Genomic DNA, 21864 nt, shown 5'->3' on the forward strand with positions numbered 1-21864 from the left:
ATTTTTCCAAAATAAAACAAAGTTCTAGACCTTTAGGAAGAACTATTCAAAATTTGTCTCGCTTAAAAGAGAAGCAAGTTTTCGGATAGTGAGTACATCATTGATATTGATTTTTGTGGTAATATCAGAGACAACAAATATACGGAGAAAAAATATTATTCAAATTTAAAATTTGAATTAACGCGTAACTGACTAAATGCTGGTCATTGGTGTCTTCGGAGGTATTTATTAACTTAACATGCCCTCCTCTAAAAGTGAGATATCTTCTGAGAGCTATTCATTAAAACGCAATCTTCAAAAATAATCATCAAAATGTTAAAAAAAATATTGTTCGAGACCCCCCGATAGAACATTTCAAATTTAATCTCTGATGAAAGAGGAGTATCTAAGCTTTCGATTAGTGAGTTTCTCAGCAATGCAGATTTTTTTTGTCTAAATATTGTTCTACCAGAGACACCGTGTATTCATTCCTCGATACTCATCACTGGATTTTTTAAAATTGCGCTTTGTTTCTGAACTGCGCCAACAATGGTGTTTATGGTGACACATATTGCACTCCCGCTTTAACTCGCGCAGACGTGGTGTTGTCCATGGAGGAGAAATGGGCTGTTTTACGACAGGGAAATTTGAGCTTAGTGCTCTTATATATGACAAATAGTTTCACCTATTATGAAATCTAGTTTAACCATACGATTTTTTTTTAATTTTTCTAAAAAATGAACACGTATACTGACGCAATGTCCTCGTTTCATGACTTGTAGCATGGCGAGTAAGAATAAGAATCTTGTAAATATTTTTGATCTCATAGAGGAAAAATGAAGTCATTCTGTTCAGTGCAATGGAAGTTATTGGCGTTAAAAACTGACGCGCCAGACACTGCAGCTATGTATTTTGAAACGGAGCTCCTATATTGAAAGCTTGAATGTATTCTACATTACAAATAAATATATAAATAAATAAATGAAAAAATGAATAATAAATAACTAAACATTGCACAGCTAGAGCCAAATTCATTCACTTAGTAATCAAATACAGAAGCATTTAGTGGTGACATGCTCTTCAAAGCTCCTGGAACCTCATATGGCATGTTCTTAGCTGCTGTGCTATATTCACGTCCCTTCAAATTGTTCTTATCATGCTCTTCAACATTAAACACTCAACCTTCGAAGCGAACATCTCGGAAAAACAAGCAACCTGCATCCATCCAATATGACATCAAGAAGGGTCTGATCTTTTGACAACCTTGAAAAAGTGCATGACTCCGCATAACGCATGCTCGTCATCCACACGGTCATTTTCGAGTGTCAAACACTTTGAGGATCGTGCTCATGCATGAGCCCTAGCATTTTTTATTCCTGATTTTTGTCGTTATGAAATTTGTGATAAAGGGGAATGCCGTCATCAACGTACACCCAAAATCACTTCCGCTGATGACACACATGTCAATAATATACACTAAACTTTCCTCTCATCGATTTCAGGTAAAATAACAGAAGAAAATTTATTTCGTTATTGATGTATTTGTCAAAAAATTAGTAGTAAGCTATAAAATATGAATATTGCTCATGTACTACGATTTCTCCAAGTTTTGAAATATTTTATCAGACTGTCACGAGGTATACTTAGACCGAACATTTCACAATGCTGGCTATAAACAGTTATCCTTTGACTTGGATTTAAAATTAATGTGTTGCGCAATGAAATCGCTTACAAAAGAAGCCATGGTACAATCCCGACGGTTTTTCATTGTTAGAATGTTAATCAGCATGCAACGTGCATCGTATGGTGAAAAAGAAAATAAAATTGCTCTTGGGGTAACTCTATTCGGTCTTTCAAAGAGTTTACAATAGTTTCCGAGTTAGTTCTGGGTGTACACAACCGAGTGGGCAATGAGCAGAAAATGTGTAAGATTCGTTTGATGTAGGGTAAAGGTCCTATTTTCACCATACTAAGGAGGGTGCCTTACTGATTCATTAACTACTCGGCCTACAAACAATAGAATGCATACAAATTGGCATCAACAGCTTTACTTCGTTGCTAAGAACCAAGATAATAACACAAATGCGCTGAAAACAGTGAAATTCTCGTGTTTGAGCGCAACGAAAACTCGAATCGAGTGCCCCTATTGTTGCACTACTGTTTGACTCAATGCGTAGAACAAAGATAACAGACGCTGCTCTAACCAACGGCTCAAATGGGTAGGGTGATAATAGAAACATAGCAATAACAGGATCATCACCCTATATCTCTCTCTCTTCTTTCACAGTATTATCTGATGGATGTAAGTAAAGCTGAGCCCATTCCGTCAAGGGGTTGTATGGGTTCAACTGGCGAAAAGGGACACACGGAAGCGCTGATAAGATCTACCATTGAAGTGGGATTTATTCTGTAAATCGAGATTAGCGAAGACGGAGGAAAAGCATGTAGCCATCATAGGATGTTCTTTCAACTTCGGCAGTAGGTTCGAAACTTTTGCAGTGAGTGGATAAGATTTGGTTAAATCAGTATTGTCGTTAGGAAGCATAGTACCATTTAACTAAATCATCAAACAAACAGGCATATAAATAAAATAACGATTAACAATTCTTAACATATTCATGGTACCAACTTCGGAGGTATGGTTCCAAGGAAAACGCTTTTAAAGTTTCGAATACAATTTACATGCAGATAAAAATGGTTATTTATCTCTATGAATAATAGTTCGATGTGTCTGAAATTTTTAGAAAACGCTTTTCAAATATTCTACTTTTGGAAATATTTACCTACTTGGAGCATCTCTATTTTTTGAGTTTCTTCGAATGTTTATATGTATATATTTATATTATGTTAAACTTTGCACAGTATCAGTTAGTTAGAAAAAATAAAATAAATAACAAATCCATATTACTTTGTACCAGACTGTCAAAAAGTTTTTCGGTTCATATAAGAACAGCAAATAAAACGCAAACGAATCACAACTTTCGTTATTTTCCAAGCTTACCAGCAGTGTTTACTCGCTAATCACAATAATATACTCACACAAAGTGTCAACCAAGCTAGATTGATGGTACTGGCATCGAAGCAGTCAGAAGTTGACGAATATTCTCCCATTCGTACCAAGTATAATCCCTTAATTAAACATAACAGCAACGACTCGTGGTATCAGCAGACAAAGCGAAACATAGAATTGCGACTTATTTAAACATCGGTCGATGACTTTCAGGGGTACGAGCAATGGTAGTGACCAGACAGAGCGGAATCAGAAAGCAAATCAACTTCACTTGAGGGGATCATACAGCGCACAGAGGAGTATTTGTGTTAAAAGCTGACCAAAAGTGAAAAACAACCGTACTTCGATCGCTTTGAATCCAATAACAACTGGTCTGGATTGTTTGTACACAGTGCACTATGGACCCAAAGCCTTATTTAGGAAAAACTGTTTGCCCTCAAACCGGTGGTTTTAAATATATGGTGTCTTCGGGAAACTTTTTAAGTATTTTTAGCCGATTTTTTGTATTGGTTAAATTAGGGTGGTCACTGTGGTTGGGTGTTCAAAGTATAAAATTTTAAGGTATGTTAAATTGAGCTACATAATGTTCTACAAAGTTATGAAACAATTAAATTGGAGCAACTTTGCTGAACAAACTATATGACTATCTCCAATAGTTCGGAATTTTGCCAGCTTCTGTCGAAAAAACCTCGAGAGCGCTATTTCTTAAAAAAAAATAATTTAATATGGTATATTTTGCAACAAACATCATTCATAACTTTTCAAATAGACCGGATATGTAACTTTGTTGTTTCAGAAAAAATATGCATTGCTTAATTTTCAAATATTTCTAGAACAATAAATGGAATTCGTTTTTTGGAGGAACCTGGCCTTAAGCTCCTGCGTCGAGCCCATAGACGATTTGAAAATCTCGAAAATGCTTCTTTGTACGAAATTCTAGGAAACACTTTTCTCGCAACTTCATTTTTTGTTTAAACTAGTGTTTTCTTCATTTGTTTCTTCTTCATTCCTTTCTTGTATACTTGGACGTTGTTGGTCGGATAACAAAACACAAAACATAATCGAAAACACGCGAAATCGTGGGAGTCTGTTTCGGACCACCGCGAATTTTCTTGAAAAATGTTTTGTGGTTTACACAGGATGAATGTTATACACTGATAATATAAATTCGTAAATATAATGAAATCGATCATGTAATGCACGAATTCATTCGTCGTTTTCTGCAACGAAGTATTTTCGTGCATTGTAAATAGTAGATTTCGTTCATTTTATGAACAAAAATGGCCGCTTGGTGAACGAAATCTTTCGTAAATTTTACACATTAAATGTACACTGCACGAATGTTATCGTTGATAACGACAATATTTTTTGTTAATGAAACGAAATGTTTTGTTTCTTTTAATAAACGTGTGTGCATATTACGAACGATTTTGTTGGTCGCACGAATTATTTTATCTTAGAAAAGTGTTCGTATTTATTATCCTCTTATTGTTTTCAGTCGACCTTTTGGAATCGGTTTTTTGGCAACATCGATTTGTTTTAATTTAAAAAATCGATAATGTGGTACGAAGAAATGGCCGTTTGATGAACGAAAGTTTTCGTAAATTTTACTTATTTAGTGTACATTGCACGAATGTTATCGTTGATAACGACATTATTTTTCGTAAATGAAATGAAATGATTCGTTTATTTCAATAAATGTTTATGTATATGATGAACGATTTCGTTGGTCGCACGAATTCATTTCGTTCATCTTGGGAAAGTTTTCGTATTCAATAGCATATTATTTTTTCAATCGATATTTTAGGATCGATGTTTGGCAATAATATTTTTTTAACTAACTAAAAGGATCGATCTGGCAAAATCGATTTTATTTCAACCTGTTCACCTCTATTAAGGACTAGAAAAATTGTGGTGTGAAGTAATGGCCGCTTGACAAACGAAAGTTTTCGTAAATTTTACATATTTAGTGTACATTGCAGGAATTTTATCGCTGATACTGACATTACAGAATTACAATGCCGGAGAAATCGTTTTAAGGGTTCACCATAAATGACTTAGCATGTTATGAGAAATTTTGAAACCCTCCCTCTCCCTTCATAACATTTCGTCACAAAGTTCCAAACCCTCTCCCCCACTACATAATGACCTAGCTTGATAACAACTCTTCCCCTTATTTCTATTTTTTATTCGAATGCAGAAGACGTGTTACGTATTGCTGCTGGCCATTGGGTCATTAAATGAAGAATAGAATTATTCTTTTATTTCATAAACCGATAGAGCTCATCTTTCTAAATATAACAATTTTTGTTCAACCTTTAAAATCTCAGAATGATTTTTAATTGATTCTAAAAAATGTAAAGATGTCCTTGTTTGGCAGTCTTCCTGGACAGTGAAGTTAGCCATGCGGGTTAGCATTTTTGACAGTTATCCCAGGAAAAGGATAGGGATCAAGGTTGTTCAATGAAAGGTATGGTCGTGATAAATCAATTTCATAAAATAAATTTTTTGGTGGTTATTTTGCGCACAATAAAGTGAAAAAAAGTTCGATTACGTATCTTTAACATCAGCTGCATCGGAGAAAATAAAAAACAGCATCACACTTAATGGCACAATGAAGACATTATAATACACAAGAGAAATAAAACATTTTAAAATTCATATTCTACTTATCAGAGCTCTAACATTAAATCTTATGCTGTGAACTATTTGTGAAGATTTTTTTCCTTGACAACTCGAGAGCTATTTCCTCTCGAGTGATTAAATTTATCTTAGAAAGCGGCCCATTTGAAATTTTGTCAGATAGGCAGTTGATAACTGTTGAAATTCAGCAGTAGTAGAAATTAAGGACGCTGAATCTCTGGTGACTCGCAATATCAATCGTTTGTTTCCCATTTATCTGTCAGTGTTGTTTACCATTCATTTGCCATTTTTCGGTCAATTTTAATCCAGCACGAGACATGTCAAAACACTCAATCCGAGGAAAATATATTCAAATCCTTGTCGAACGAGGCCATTGACAGGTCTCGTGCTTGATTGAAATGACCCTAACCGATAAATGGCAAGTGAACGGAATAAATAAAATATGAGTCTTTGTAACAGAGATTCAGCGTCATTAGTAAACAATAGTTGTTATTTAAATCTTAGTTTTTCGCTTTAAAAATAAAGGGTCACCGTCTGATTCCCTGAAGCTAAAATATTCATATCACCAATTAACTCAAACGAAGTTTGATGCAACGAGTTTTTATGCTCGTAACTTTATTTTGGGTTAAAAATGGCTAGTGCACGCAAGCACTGATAAATTTTCCACCTTTCTTGCTGTTTCGCATGTAAATTTGTTTCTATCATACTGTGCATTGAGTTTTGGACACCGACGAAATTGCAATGTGCTAACAAATTCTACCTCTGAATCGTCAAACAAACATCTTGTGCATAACAAGGCTTGAAGATTAATAATCAAGAACCGATGCAATATTTTTTGCGTTCCAGAATCATAAAAAAATTAAAGGGTTGTGTACAGGACACAACCACAATGACATTGAACATGCAGTTTTTTTCAAGAGCGTGCGTGTCTTCAGTAAAAACTGGTTACGGCACAAGCTAGTTAGCTAGTTACAATTTGTTATACACCCTTCCCGTAAACATAATTTATTATTTGCCCTCCAACAATAGCAAAAAATACTACGCTGCTTAATATGCCCTACTGAATTTACTTATTTATTTATTTATTTATTTATTTATTTATTTATTTATTTATTTATTTATTTATTTATTTATTTATTTATTTATTTATTTATTTATTTATTTATTTATTTATTTATTTATTTATTTATTTATTTATTTATTTATTTATTTATTTATTTATTTATTTATTTATTTATTTATTTATTATATTCTTCCAACGGACCTCTATGATCTTATTGTAATAATTCAGCTATTTTACACAATTCTACTAACTACATAACAAGCACAGCACAATAATCATTTTCAACAAATTTAAACAATCAAATCTTATACAAATAAACCAATTAAAAAACAATAAAATACGATCACGGATTCATTATCACAAACGCTGTATTCTCATTACTATCGAGAATTCCAGGGAGCATCAGAATTATTCCTACGGAATTACCGATACCGTATACCGCGTTGCTAAGTTCCTGGAGAGAGAGCTTTTTCCTTCATCGATGCATCCAGTTGAACTTTGAATGATACAAAATCTAGGGTTCTTGCGTCTTGCCAAACAGGAACGAGCTTCTTGACGCATATAGGCATTTGATCATCCAGGCATGTCGTTACAAGGTCAGATATTTGTTATCCACTAACATCGTTATCGATGTTTGAAAGAAATAGTTCGAAGCTTTTTCTGGGTTCCGAAACGTGGGCAAGTGAACTCGATCGCGTCGATGTAAACGCGTGTATTGTCTCATTGGCAGACACGCTTGCTGTGTTCATGGATGAATGGTTCGAAGTTGCCAAATCAAACAAGGTGCTAACTGACGTATTCAACAGTTCGATACTGGACTTTAACTGGGCGAACTCCTCGTTATGTTCCTTTTCGCGCAGTTCATGAACGTATTCAAGAGAAGAAATTGTACTGCGGTATCTTGCATTCTGTAAGAGGTTGTGGCATCTATCGCACATCCAGAATACATTCGAGTTTTTGCATGCCTCTATTTCATCCTCAATTAGGCCAGGGCCTTTCTTGTGAAATACTCGCCAACCACCACAAAAACCGTCACAGATAATCCGTTCCGTTTTTCCAACAACAAGGTTGCACTTCCCGTAGTTAACTTCCATCTTCTCAGTGGCACAGCGCTTCCCCAACACAGAGCAGTATAGAGCAATTCTCGAGTACTTTTTCAAATGGACGTAAGTAACATTGAGAGCCTCTCTTTGTTTACTTTCTCTTTCGTTTATTACGACGTCATTACAACACTTTGTACTAATTTTCCAGTACATATCGAAAGCCGACGGTTTTTACTACAATATTATGCAAAGAGTAGAGTAGCAAATGTTGAAATGGCCGAGTAATGAACAGAAGAGAAAGACCTCAAAGAGAATCTCTCATTGTTACTTACGTCCATTTGAAAAAGTACTCGAGAATTGTCTGTTGCCAGCCGTGTGTTATCAACACAAATCGTAAAACAAAAGGATACGGTGGCGTTTGTTTGCACCGGTAACTTTGCGGGAAATAGACGAAAATCTCCACTTTGAATTTGAACAACATACAAAAATAATGCTTGCAAACCAGGGATAACAACTAATCGATGTTTTCTCTTCGTCAGATGGCTTTACTTTTAGGTTGACTACCAAAGATCGCGTTATTTTAACCTTTTTAAAACAAAAATCATAAACCCCCGCTCTAACATAAACTCCCGCTCACCCACCAACATCTTCAACACGCCACAAATTTAAATAAATGCATGGTTTTCTATTATTCTGTACTTACTATTAGAAGGGTGCACAGCTCAATGTTCATTTTTCTAATTCAAAGAAAGCTACGTAGCTTTGCTTGAGACAAAATATCAAATCCCGCACCACCCCCTTCAATGCTACGTCATTTATGGATGAAGCCCTATGCCGATTATCTCTTCTTACCTGAACCTGAAAAAATGCACAATATTTATCTTTTACTTTTATTGCGGCTGAATAACAAATATTTTCTTCGAAATCAAATGTGAACAGAGTTCTCGGTTAAATATTTAAATGACCTTTATATCGTGGGCGTCAACCAGACGTTGCACGCCATTACTGCACTAATGGATCAGAGAGATCGAATTCGCAAATTTAGATGTTAAAAATAATGTATTTCGTACAATTTGTTCTTATCGCAATACGAGCTGAGAACAAATTGTACCGAATACTTAACTATGTTTCATTTTTGATTTATTTCATTGATATTTGAATCCTATGCATTTTTCGAAGGGGAAACAGCAAGTTTGGCATTAGAACGTCCCATTATCACATTACTTCACTTTTATCGACTTGTATTTATCTATCAAATATTTCATGAACTCGCCTAGATACTATACAAAACTGACACACAAACGAAAACCTTAAAAAGTTTGATAAGAGCTTCAGAAGAAGCAAGAAAAACTCACCCCATCAATCATTATTTTGTGCCTCCCTCGGCTTGCGGTGGTTCCCGTCACTTTGTAACGTAACCAACAAAGTATCTGCACTCGCAAAGGAAAAGGAAACTGAAGCATAAAATGAGAGGATCCTAAAAATAGAATGTATACGGCGCGCTTAAAAGTAGACAGGACAAGTACAATGTATGTAAACAGAATGTTTTAGTGTACAATGTCAGATTTATTTGTGACCTAGTACGGGTATAAATTTTAAACAGTGTTCTCTTGGTGCTATCAATTATAAATAAACTATGGGTTGTTCGTTGTCACTCCATTGATATTAGCCTGAGCGTTTTGTACACGAAAGTGAGACCCAAAACTTTGAAAAAATAATCCGGGTGGATTCTTAAAAGAACAAAGTAAGTAGCAGATCTGAATGAAACAAGTAACGTTAATAAATAATAATATTATCGTTTAAGTTAATAACAGGAAAATCCTACCAGCAACAATCGTATCTTCATCTGTTCTATGTAAAGAATTCACGGTGGAAGTAGTGTGCATTATTCGGACAATGATATAATGTGCACCACCTCCGACGTAACGAACTAGTTTGAAGAAGAGCAAAACGACTGTCGCTGATTTAATTTCCCTGTTTTCCACTGTAACGATATTATCCAATTTAACTCGAATGTCTTGAAAAAATTACATTAATTGATTTTAAGACCCGCAATGGACATGGACAATGGACATTGCAAAAAATACCATCCTAGTTTACATACAAACACATTATTTATTGAAATCATTTCAATCTCAATACTCCCCATCCCTCACCCTTTGAATACCCACGGTTAATGTACATTACTCTTTTGAAGCTTAGATTTACTGTTTACGATTCAATTGACGAAAATGCGGGCCAAAAGATGGGTTCTGGTAATTGATATATTGAGGGTGAACGGATTTTTTTTTCAAATATTAAACTCGTTTGTGCTCATTCTCTAACCCTAAATTCATCCAAATTCGATCGGGTAAGTTACGATAAGATATACATAATTACGTCCAAATACCGACAAAGCAATGATTTGGCACATCAACTTGTTGATGAATATTCGCTGTTATACAACCTTCCTGCTAGGCGGCCATTTGTTCAAGTCTGCCTTTGTTAAAATCAAAACAACCCAATGCAAGAGCATGAGCGACATGGACCTATAGAAGCGGCTAGGCCGATCATATGTTGCCTACTGTCATCGTCTGTACATTGCCATAAGGATGCCACCCCCTGCTGTTATATCATCTTAGCCGCCACACAAATGCCGTTTTACTCCCACTATATGCCATCAACTAGCTAATGTTTTGAATTAAAGCAAGTCACTTGATAGGAATTCTGGAACGTGAAAAAGCAACCCAAGTCACGTTCCCTGAATGTAGTTTCTGTAGCCTTTCAATGTATATGTGTGTATGTTTGCTTCGACAAACATGGGAACTTTCGCTTGCTATCTTGCATTTCCTACCATCTCATAGACATCAGGAGAGATAATGAAGCTATTTTTGGATACCTCATCAGCTGTGTAGACAGGAGCTGGATTTACGACGAAAATACTGTCTGTCAAGACAATTTGTGGGGGAAACGGAAATGTTTCCTTTGTGCTTTCATACGCACAGTTATGATGTGCGTATATTTATGGCAATACCGTGGCTGTTGGAGACTAGATAGTATTGAGCCGTGCCCGTTCGATTAAATTACTTTATTTGTGACGAATTTCGCGCTAAATCGTATTCAGAGTTGGCAGCATCCTCTCAGATTTTAATGAAACTTTCTGTAGATGAAGACTTTGCCACAACAAGCCAAAAAATAGATAAAATAGAACTTTCAAATTTTCCAATTTTATTTCTTTGGGAAAAGACAGGTTGCAAAAGAGCATATCACTTGGTCGATGTTAACGGGGGGCGTATGGTGTAATGTGCTCAAATAGAAAGTAATTTTGTTTTACGATTTTGAATGACAGTGGACCTCTGGTGGTTTATTTACTACTATCCAGCGCGCTGAGTATTATTCATGGTATCTTTGTGAATCCGATTATGGAACATCGTATCATTTAACATGCAACTGCCCTGTAATAATGCAATTGCGTATCCGGATTTTTGAGTACAGCAAGCTAAAACTCAAGGATATGCTACTGCTACGCAGTGAAAAAGAGCTATTGTTTAACCCATTATTGCCCAACCTACTATATATAGTAGGTGATAAGAATAACTCCTGTTACTCATTCAATAACGCAGAACAGACATTATCAAAGAGTTAATATTGTTTATGCGTTTAGAAAAGTTAGAGTGGTTAAACCGGTGTTTATGTTTTCTTTTTATTCAATTTTCCCTTAAGGGGTTACACATTTTTGTCAGGATTAAAAAAATCGAATTTTTGATAATTAGATATTCTGAAACTATATACGCTGAGGAAAATTTTCTCAAAATTTCATTAAGATCGGAATACTATAACTTGAGTTACATCTATTCATAGACCGCTACCCATTGACCACTCGTAGGCGGTGCGTAGTGTTTGATATGGTAGGCTGTTGACTCGCTGCACCGACAGTAAAACTCGATTATCTCGGAGTAGTATTTTATTGAAAAGTTCATTCGCGGCGATCACGATATCTCAGGAATCAAATAATCGATCAATCTGAAACTTTCACTGGTTGTTCCTTATTATATCAACTACTTTGAGTATTAAAATAATTTTACTGGATTGACCACATTATTTTTTCCGATCGGAAAACTCAATTTGTGATGCGCGTGAAAAATAAGTTGGGCAATAATGGGTTAAGCCGTATTTGAATGACAATATCTCTTCGGGGGTGTTGTCATTCTGTTATCTCAATATCCCTTCGGGTGTCTTTATATAATCCGTTAACGTTAAAATAAAGGTCAGATCAGTAAAAGTTTATGGGCTATACAACTGAATCATTTCAACAGTTTGGCAAAATCAGATGTTTTCCTGAAAGCCTGATCAATTGTCTTGAGTCAATTCTTAGTCCCACCAGAAGTGTCTGCTCCAATTTTGAGCAAAATCGGCCAATCTGGCGATGTTTTCGCCGCTAGGTGGCATTGTATACACTAGATTCTCATAACAACGAAAACTATTCACGCCAACACTATATTTTGAATGGAATGAGACAGAAAGTTAGTGTCTTCCACGAAGTTGTATGAAATGCTTTTTGGAATAATTCGTCTATCTATAATCTATTTTTGTTGGAAAGTTAGTCGTGGCGTCCTCTATCTGATGAAATTAGGAATGTACTAAAGTTTTTCGCAATAAACATACTATTTATCCAACCATTTTTTGGTAAAACGAATAAGTTCGTGGACATTGACTTCTGATGGTTCAGCATGCGAGGCTAGGTCCCGTGCCAAACAAAGTCAGACACCACTTCGTTAAATTCAATATCTTTTCTCTTTAAGTCGGATCGCTTCGCAGTCTTCGACAAATTTGTCTCCCTGGTCGTGACAATCTGGTTTATTTATTTTTCGCCAGCATGATTTTCAGAATGGTGTCAAAAATCAATCTCTGGCATCTGTTCGTAAAGCCTGTTCCAAAAATACCCATATTGATTTGGTTATAGAGATACCAGCATTTACTACAAAAAATGGGGTGCCGTCGACCGATTTTAGTAACCTTTTTGAAAACTGAACAAAAAAAATGTGTTGAACATTTCGGTGGCATTCGATATTACATTCGCAAAATATAAATAATTCGCCTCATAAATTTTCTACGCGCATACTTTTTAGATCGATTTACTTTTTTCCATAAAACTAAGCAAATGATAAAAAAAACTTTTAGGCTGATTCAAAAAATATTTTGGTTGTGGAACAGAACATACGAGTGTGTTTGCTTCAGCAAACGGCACAATATGAACGTGCTAATATAACACACAAATAATATTAGTCAGATTGACCATGTCTGCTTTCTGTTAAAAGTTACGCCGGAGTGCCGACAACTGATTGGCAATAAAGTATTTAGCAACAATCGGCATCCGATTGAAAGAAATGACCAAATCACGGCAAAGCACTTTTTTCGTTTTCCTCAATTTTTCAACTTTTAACGTCGAATTTGTTTAACGAACAAACAATGTATTTGTTTCGAAGATGTTTTCGTAGTAGTGACAACATCGTGGTTTGAATATTCTTCAATGATTTTTTCGTAACTCGCCAATCGGTGGCGTTTGACAGCAGAGAGTTAAAACTATTTTATTTTGTTATGGAATGCTTTCTAAATCTAGAAGAGTACACCGCTACCCAGTTCACATTTTTTCCATCTTCTCCGACACCAGAGAGCATCTGGACCCTACATATCCGCCCGATCACACATGTGCAAAAATCGACGGATTTATTTCCCTACCGAAGGAGGACGTGACCACAGATATTTCATCTCAAACAACGCTCATATATTGCATACATAATACGTACATATAAATGATCAAAGTAATGCTCAAACGAATCCATTCATTATTGTACGGATAAAATGTACGAAAAAGCTCCCCACGACGGCATTCAAAACCATTGGCGTGCGCACGGGGGGGCTAGGGGGGGCTATAGCCCCTCCTAATGATTTGCAATTTTTCAAAAATTTTAATGGGTATGATTACAATGTTGCAGTCATACGAGAAACATGTCGAACTTCCTGCATATCTCATTTTGTTGAAGCAAGCCATATAATCTTAAAACGCCTCAACAGTTGGCGCAAGTTCGTTGAAATCAGGAATCTTTCGATAACAAGATAAGGTTGCTGAAAGAAAGCGGTAATTGCAGCAAAGATTCGGTGCTGGCGATCAATTTCATTTTTTGCTTTGCATAAAAATTATAAACTTTTTATTGCAAATGATTAATGCAGTCGATAAAGGCATATATGGCGGTTCCAAGATGTATTACATGGAAAGCGATAACAAAAGATACTTTTAACTTTCTTCTAACACTTAAAAGTAATATAATTAGAAAAGCTATTGGAATTAAATAGATGTTATTTGTTTGGATAAAAACTTCTATCTTTTTTCCTTTCAATGGCGTAAAATCAGCTAGAGATTACTAAGTAGAAAAATTATAAAAAAATTTAGTTACAAACGATTTGGAATACATAAACTGGAAAGCTGTCAGTTCTCATGGTAAAACGGGACGACTCTTCTGTTGCCGTAAGACATGTTGGTACATTTGAGCAATTCGTAGTAACTCTGCCTAAGTTCGACTCCCATCAGCAGAAGATAAACGTTAGTCCGGAAAATTTGAAGCCTAATGATTCTATTACTTCTTGTTTTTCGATCTGTATATTTACAGTCTTTGCTCTCACTTGAGAAATATGGCTCTAAATTTTCAAAACTTTCCCTAGTAATTACTAGCTAATTTAATGTTGTTAAAAAGGAAAAAGAACATTGAAGTTAGAAGTTTCATTTGCAGAAAAAAAATGCTTCTGAAACATCTGAGGAACGACGTTCATAAACCGATCAGTTCAGCAGTCACATGACTATCGGATAACACACGAGGAAACTGATTCAATATGGAGTGTCGCTTATTGCTTACACTGGTTATATATTGGAACAGTGTAGTGAGCTGAGAGCCGATGAAAAAGACGATCAAGACAAGGGCGCATAAGGCTGGCGAATTATGGACTAGCATGTTAGAGGCAGTGTAAAAATCGACACGAAGTGATCCATGGAATGGTTGGACGGTCTCATATGGCTTATCTACAAACTCGATAATTATCGAGACATAACGCGCCTCAATATCGCCTATAAGTTACTCTTCCATGTTTTGTTTAGCAAACTTATTGACAACCTGCAAGGCGTTGTCTACTTTTGGGGACAGTGTTGCTCTCACTGGAGGTACTAGAAAGTGGTTCCCTGGAAATCTCTAATGCATTCGACCATGGTTCGCATCAAATACCCAGATTGTTCGTTCGCTATAAATAGCTCTGGTTTACGAAAATAATTGATTTCTTTCTTAACTATGTTTTCTAAATGTATTTTGGACCACTCACAAACCCCGAAAATCAATATTAATTTTTTTCTTACAGAAAAATGATTTTTTGTTTGATTGCAGAGGTTTTAACCTTAGGGTCATCGTCTCTTTTTCGGGTTAGAGAAATCTCTTTAAATAAATATTTAACCCTATGTGCAGGGTTGGGAAACCAATCCGAGTGAGCTGCGTACAATGCAATCGATTTACCAACTACGCTATGCACGCCCCCAAAACACGATTTTCTTTTTTCTACCTGATTCTCGGAGTTGCTCAGAAGTTTTCGTTTGTCTTAATTTTTTTTTATAAAATCCATTAGAGTTTCACCCAATTCTATAGATAGATTTTTTTATGAATTGAAAAAATAATTTCTTTTGGTGAAAACCTCGGTCAGAATTCACATATCCTGAAAACTAGATATAAAAAATGAAATTTAAAAAATTAAAGGTGAAATAACAATTGTTTTTAAACCTAAAGCCTGCAGTTGAAAAATGTATCACAAATAATAGAAATCCATTGACCGATAGCAAAGGCCATCCATATTTTTAATGCACTATAATTTACGTCAAGAGTGGGCCATAATCCATTACCAAATGCTGGTGAGATACAAAGAGAAATAATATGTTTCGTAAATATTTTGACCTGATTACGCAAAGTCAGGTTTTTGTTTTTTTTTATATATTTTTCCACCTTTCGAATTCAGTTCATAGTACTTATTTATATATTCTTTTTATTTTTTGTTTCTTTGTTCAGTTGTAAAACTTTTAATTGAAACATTCTTTAGTTTTGGATTTCCAAGAAAAAAATTATTGGTCCTATAACAACTGAAGCAAGGTAATTTTATAGCAGGCGGCCTGTTAAAAATGAAGTATGTTGAGGTCCACTCTGATTTTTAACAAAATTTTCACAACATAATTCTAAAAATTAACACAAATTCCAAGTTTTAAACATTTGAAGCTCTACGAATGTAGAATCGTTATTCGTCTTCATATCTAGTACAGTGCTCTGTGTGGTCGGTTCTAGAAGCTCTTGACTACCATTTGCTTACAATGTCTTTCTCTTGATATCTCGCGCGAAAATTTAAAAAAAGTAATGTTTTCATAAATTGGCACGCATTGGAAAAAAATTGCATAAAAGAAATGAAACCCCGAGTATGACGATCACAATAATCACACCTCTATATGTGCAGTGCAAACAAATTTCAAATAATGTTTGTCTGCTGCCTTGAAGGTGCCATCGTATCGTCGAAGCGATACCGGAAACTGCGTCAGAACTTCATGAAGACTTTAAAAGCTAATCCAGGACTTTCGGGTATGAATGTGGAAAGTCTTCTTCTGGTATAGGGCTATCATGCAATCGAACTGAACCGTAAAGCAAAACATTACGGCCAATATCGCTGGTCTGAAAGAGGTATGATCAGGATCTGAAGAAATTCAATAAATTCATCTGAAGGGATGATGAAACGTATGTCAAATTTGACTTTAAACAATTTCAGGGACACAAGATTTAAGTTGCCAAAAATCTCAGAAGTATAAAATTGTTGTTGCAGACAAGTTTGCTGGAAAAAGTGATCATGCACTGGCAGTAAATTTGTTGTTATGGCCGTAAGACTCCGATTTTCATCACAACCAACAATATGAACCGAGTTATACATTAATGATTGTCTGAAAACCGCCAAGTGGTTAATTAGGTCTTACCGGGGCCCTCCCAAGTCTTCGCCAGATTTGGCGAGTAGCTACTACAGTAAGAATGCGCAATAGCGGTACCAAGATAAGGACGTCAACGTCCTTGAGAATGGGATGAGCTCCCTAATCTGCTCGAAGTATACAGGAAATACACCCAATCCAAACCTATAATTCTATAAATATTTAGAATGGAAACATCACTAAGGATGCTATTACAATGACCACATACTAGAAAAAAGTAACAGGTGATGTTGATCAGCAGCTTGTGCAGGAATTTAAGGTAGGTATCAAGCCAATAGTTAAAATTTTCATTCGAGAGGAATCAAACACAAAAACCCACAATATATCTACAATAAATACATATAAATTTCTTCTAATAACGTTTTATGCTAAATCATACTTCCAATGTAGCGATGCGTAAATGCGTAGCAGTTTCAAATTGGCTTTACTTTTTGCAGGATACATAAGTCAAATGATACAAAAATATTTTTAAAATGTTTCCAGTCAGCTTAAACGAAAACACAATTTTAATTATTAATTTTCGAGTTACCTGGTATTGAAAAACTGTCAATTTTATAAACTTCAAAAATCGTATTGCTACAAAAGTGAGGATTATTTTGTACTGAAGACCACGAGAAATTTTTTTCGAGGAAATTGAAAATGTTTAATGTTAATTTTTAGGCCTTATTAAAATTGGATGGTAGTAAGATAAATACTTTGGTTGCCTTTTTCGAGAAACCAGTTTGTAGATTTAGGAAATAAATGAAACAACATAAATTACAATCACAAAATAAAATAACTGTTTTACACTCGAATCTCTAGCAGAAATCTAACTGATAAGGCTTAACATAACTGAAAGTTTTTAAGCTGTTAGCCCCCCCTAATGGAAAAGGCTGCGCACGCCTATGTTCAAAACATCCAATAAATAATCGAAATTACCTAAAGTAAAAATATATCCCGCAAGTATTGCTAATTGGCGTTCTGGAAGCCCTCCTCTCTGGGTTGTATAATGGCTCGCTTCTCTGGTATCTCTATCGAATATAAACTGCACAAACTTCGTTCACTCGACACAATTGAGCACAAATATTTCTGCCACGAGGCTAGTGTAAGCTGGACATTTTTTTTTGTTTCCAGTAAAAACCGCAAATGAAATTCCTTTTACTGTTTCCTCATTTTCAACGAACTACCGGAAAACAAACAATTGATTTACATTTTCACTAACGTTTGCTGAAATACTCATGGAAGTTCTATTACGCGCAAAATACATTCATATCATTCCTCAGAACATGTATTCACCAAAAAGCCGGACATTATTCATTTTCTTATTTTTCGCTTGTTATGCTATTCACACAACAATAGCCTTCTGATGTTTTTGAATTGCAATCGGAAAGTTACATTTTCGCGCGCTCGATTCAGTTGATTTTCTCATCAAGCCACTTCTGCTAAATGTAAAACGGTTACTGTGTTGTGCCGTGTCGACATCTATCAGCCTAGTTTGCAGCGTTACAATAGAGTATTGATCATCATATCCTAAGAAGCACCACTTTTGCAAACTAACGGTAATCAGATCTTAATATTATTTGGTTCTTCGTAAACTCGAGAGTGCTGCTAATATCTGCTGTTGTTTTATTTCAACTATCCCGATTAGCATCGATGACTGCTCCAAATAAACAACCGCTGACAAGCCGCTACAAGGTGTGACGTAAAGCTTCCCTAGAACTGGCTAAAGCGAACAATACGACTTATTTTGCTCTACCAAGCGTCGGTAGGAAATCTAATGTGCCACTCACAATAACAAACTGAGGAAACTCAAACGTAAAACTGAAACTCAGCGAGGAGTCAAAAGCTTTCAATCTCGACGATAGTTCAACTTAAACTGACGCCAAAACGTGCCAATCACGGCTGCTGTTGCCTTTTCCTATGTAGGTAGGTCCTGCATGTATGAGGAAGAAACAGATGACAATCCTCCAGAATATAGTCGAGATTCAACGTGCTACATGTATTGGTATTGGTAAACACGCGCTCGTCGGAAAATTTGTACTCTCTGCGCTCTTTTCCGATTTTCCGCCAAGCGCTCTCAGTTCCATTTTTTGAGGAAAGCAACCAACATGTGTCTGTTCAACTCTCCGAACCCCTTTTTTGTCATTTTGCTGGTAGCGAAAAGTGTTGGCACAGAAACTATTTGCCCGCGGGTCAAAAATAGAGAATTTTTGCTCCATGCACTCAGGAAGGACAAGCTATGTACTCTACAGCATTCGTTGCATCACGTATGTAAGTTTTCTCCAATGTAGGTAGTTAAATCGACTGCAATCTGTTGCCTCATATCATTTCGTTTTAAGAAGTAACATACCGTCAGTGATTTTATGGTTTCACTTTCATGCTTTACTATGCGATTTTGTTTCTCATTGTTTAGCTTCCATTGTTTCCAGGTCGCGCTAAAGCGATTATCCGGTTTTCTTATTACGTTTAACGGAAGCTTCGACACTATACGAATGCGTAAATGTAAGCTAACAGCAGATTAATCAGTCTTTCTTTCGAAGGCTAAGCAATATAAGACACATTTATTTCAAATAAAATCATTTTTTTTGTACAGATGTAAAGGTAGATGCAGTCGTCTTACTTAAGTTCGAAAATGTTTCTTTGACGTTGATAGGTAAGAAGTTTGCTTACTTCAACTACACTCAACACCGCCGGATCCACATCAACAACGAATCGATACATTTTTGTAATTTTGATGGGTGCAGCATGGTGGTTTATCAACAGTTATGTACCGTGATGCAGCATTAGGGGCCTTGAACAAATGTCGCAGACTAGGTAGAGGAGTATACCGAGTCCATGATTAGATGTAACGAAGTCCATGGGTTAGATGTTATGCGTCATAACATTAAGAGATTGTGGAGGAGGGGGGTCCTTGTGTGCGTATATTAGAGTGGGACATGGTTATATGAAAAAAATAAAATTTGGCTCCGAGTAACTTTTTGAGTCCCATTTAGCTCCCAGAACAACTCTGCAAATTTTCAGCTCGATCGGTGAAACTATATTTTTGCGCCCGCGGTTTAAAGTTTACATGGGATTTCGTATGGGAAAATTGTCTTTTGCAAATTAATTCTTCCAATAGTCGCCCTTTACCTCCTAAAAATAAATAGATGTCTGATTTTTATAGGAAATTTGTCCAGGAAACAAAGTCTAGAAGACTGCAAAACGATTTGATACTTGTGGAAAAAGTTATTAAGCAAAAACCGATTGATGTCTTGAAGATTGATGAAAATTTCACTTTTCATAGCATCACTGCTTCTGACGGTCTAATTATATACAAAATTTTTTAACTTTCTCTTATTATGTACAAAAGAAGCCCTCAAAACCTTGCGAAGTGGCCAAATAGTGTAGATAAACGATTTAGACACTTTAGGAGAGGATCAAAACAAAATTGCGTATAATTGGACAACCAACAGCAGTGGTGCTAGAAAAAATGAATATTTTATCAATCGTCAGAGCATCAATCAGTTTCTGCTTAATAACTTTTTTCTCAAGCGTCAGATCGTTTTGTGGTTTTCGAGACTTTGTTTCTTTGTTAAATTTCCTTTAAAAGTCACATAACGATTTATTTTTAGGAAGTAATGGGCGACTCCTGGAGGAATTATTTTGTAAAAGTTAATTTTCCCATTCAAAATCCCATGTAAACTTCAAACAGTGGGCGCGAAAATATAGTTTCACCGATCGAGCTAAGAATTTGCACAGTTGTTCTAGGACCCAAATGGTACCTAAAAAGTTGCTCGGAGCTGGAATCTAATTTTTGTCCCACCCTAGCGTATATGTGTGTGTTTTAAAGAGCGGATATTACTGGCAATTTTCAGATAATTTCTTCGCTATTTCATGAATCAGATACAGTCGGGTCTCCTACTACGCGGATTCCTACAACGCGGCTTCCTACTGCGCGGATTCCTACTGCACGGTACCCGCGTTGTAGGATACCCATAGCTTATGGGATTTCGACTAATTGGGGCTGTGGCCGATTATTTCGTCCGCGTCAACATGTAGCGCCATACTTTCTTTAACAAAGTGGTTGTACTCACTTGGGCCTACAACTTAGAGTAATTGGGTATCCAATTAGTTGAGAACTATGCCGCCAGGGGTGCTATGACAAAAAGAGTAAATAAATCGAACTTCTCGTAAAATCGACTATCATCAAATGGATTCAATGTCAAATATATCAAAACCTTGATTATTTTGAAAGGTGGTGTCTTCGGGGGATTTGTAAAAGAAGTCCAGAGCTTCTAGATGGCAGAAAAAATAACTCGCAATTGCCCCACCAGGTGGCGCTAGTGCTAATGCAAATATTCAACACATGTTAAAATAATTCTATATCTCAACATCGTGATTAGATGGAGTAGTACTGTCTTCAGCAAAGCTGCTCGAGAGGGCGAGGACCACCCAACGGTAACAGATTAGTTAGGATTACTCTCACTATGTGGCGCTAGTGAGCGTAGAAGCTTTCAGCACATTGTAGATTATGATATATCTCAAAAGTCTAATAACTTGGAACAATGGTGTTTTCGGCAAAGTGCTTGAGGAGATCAAAGGCTACTCGATTATGGATAGATTAAACTGAAATGGACGGCGCTAGTGAGAATTTTTTTACACAGCATGTATCTCGAGATCATGATCATTTGGAATGGTGGTTTCTTTGGCAATATTCATAGGCAGGTCGAGCTCTGTCCTACGGCGAACAAATTAGTTCAGAACTCGCCCACTAGATGGCGCTAATGAGAATGAAACTTTCTCTACATTATAGATATATTTCTAAAGTCTGATAATTTAGGTAAACGCTGGTTTTGGTGAAGTTCTTCAGGGGAACAAGTGCTGTTTGCAAATGTATAGAAAAATTTCGATTTTACTCGCTAGGTGACGCTAGTGAGCACGAATTTTTCCTTTCAATTTCTGCATCTCGATATAAAGGCAGTTTAGAAGGATGGTGTCTTCAACAAAGTTGCTCGAGCGGTCGAGGACTACCCAACGGTAAAAGATTAGTTTGGAATACTCTCACTATGCGGCGCTAGTGAGCGTAGATGCTTTCAGCATGTAGTAAATAATGATATATCTCAAAAGTCTAATACCT

The 21864-nt window shown here is 36.0% G+C and overlaps 1 protein-coding gene across 1 annotated transcript in view; it reads right to left on the minus strand.

Annotated features, from left to right (window-relative positions):
- The window catches only part of LOC131682489 (serine/threonine-protein kinase meng-po), a 108200-nt gene extending 89564 nt beyond the window's left edge, over positions 1–18636 (minus strand). The window contains exon 1 of the mRNA XM_058963991.1: positions 17688–18636. The gene's annotated coding sequence lies outside the window, so the exon portion shown is untranslated. The remainder of the gene's footprint in view (positions 1–17687) is intronic.
- Between the last annotated feature and the right edge of the window lie 3228 nt (positions 18637–21864).

This window comes from Topomyia yanbarensis, chromosome 2 (assembly GCF_030247195.1).
Source record: "Topomyia yanbarensis strain Yona2022 chromosome 2, ASM3024719v1, whole genome shotgun sequence".
NCBI classification, from domain to species: domain Eukaryota; kingdom Metazoa; phylum Arthropoda; class Insecta; order Diptera; family Culicidae; genus Topomyia; species Topomyia yanbarensis.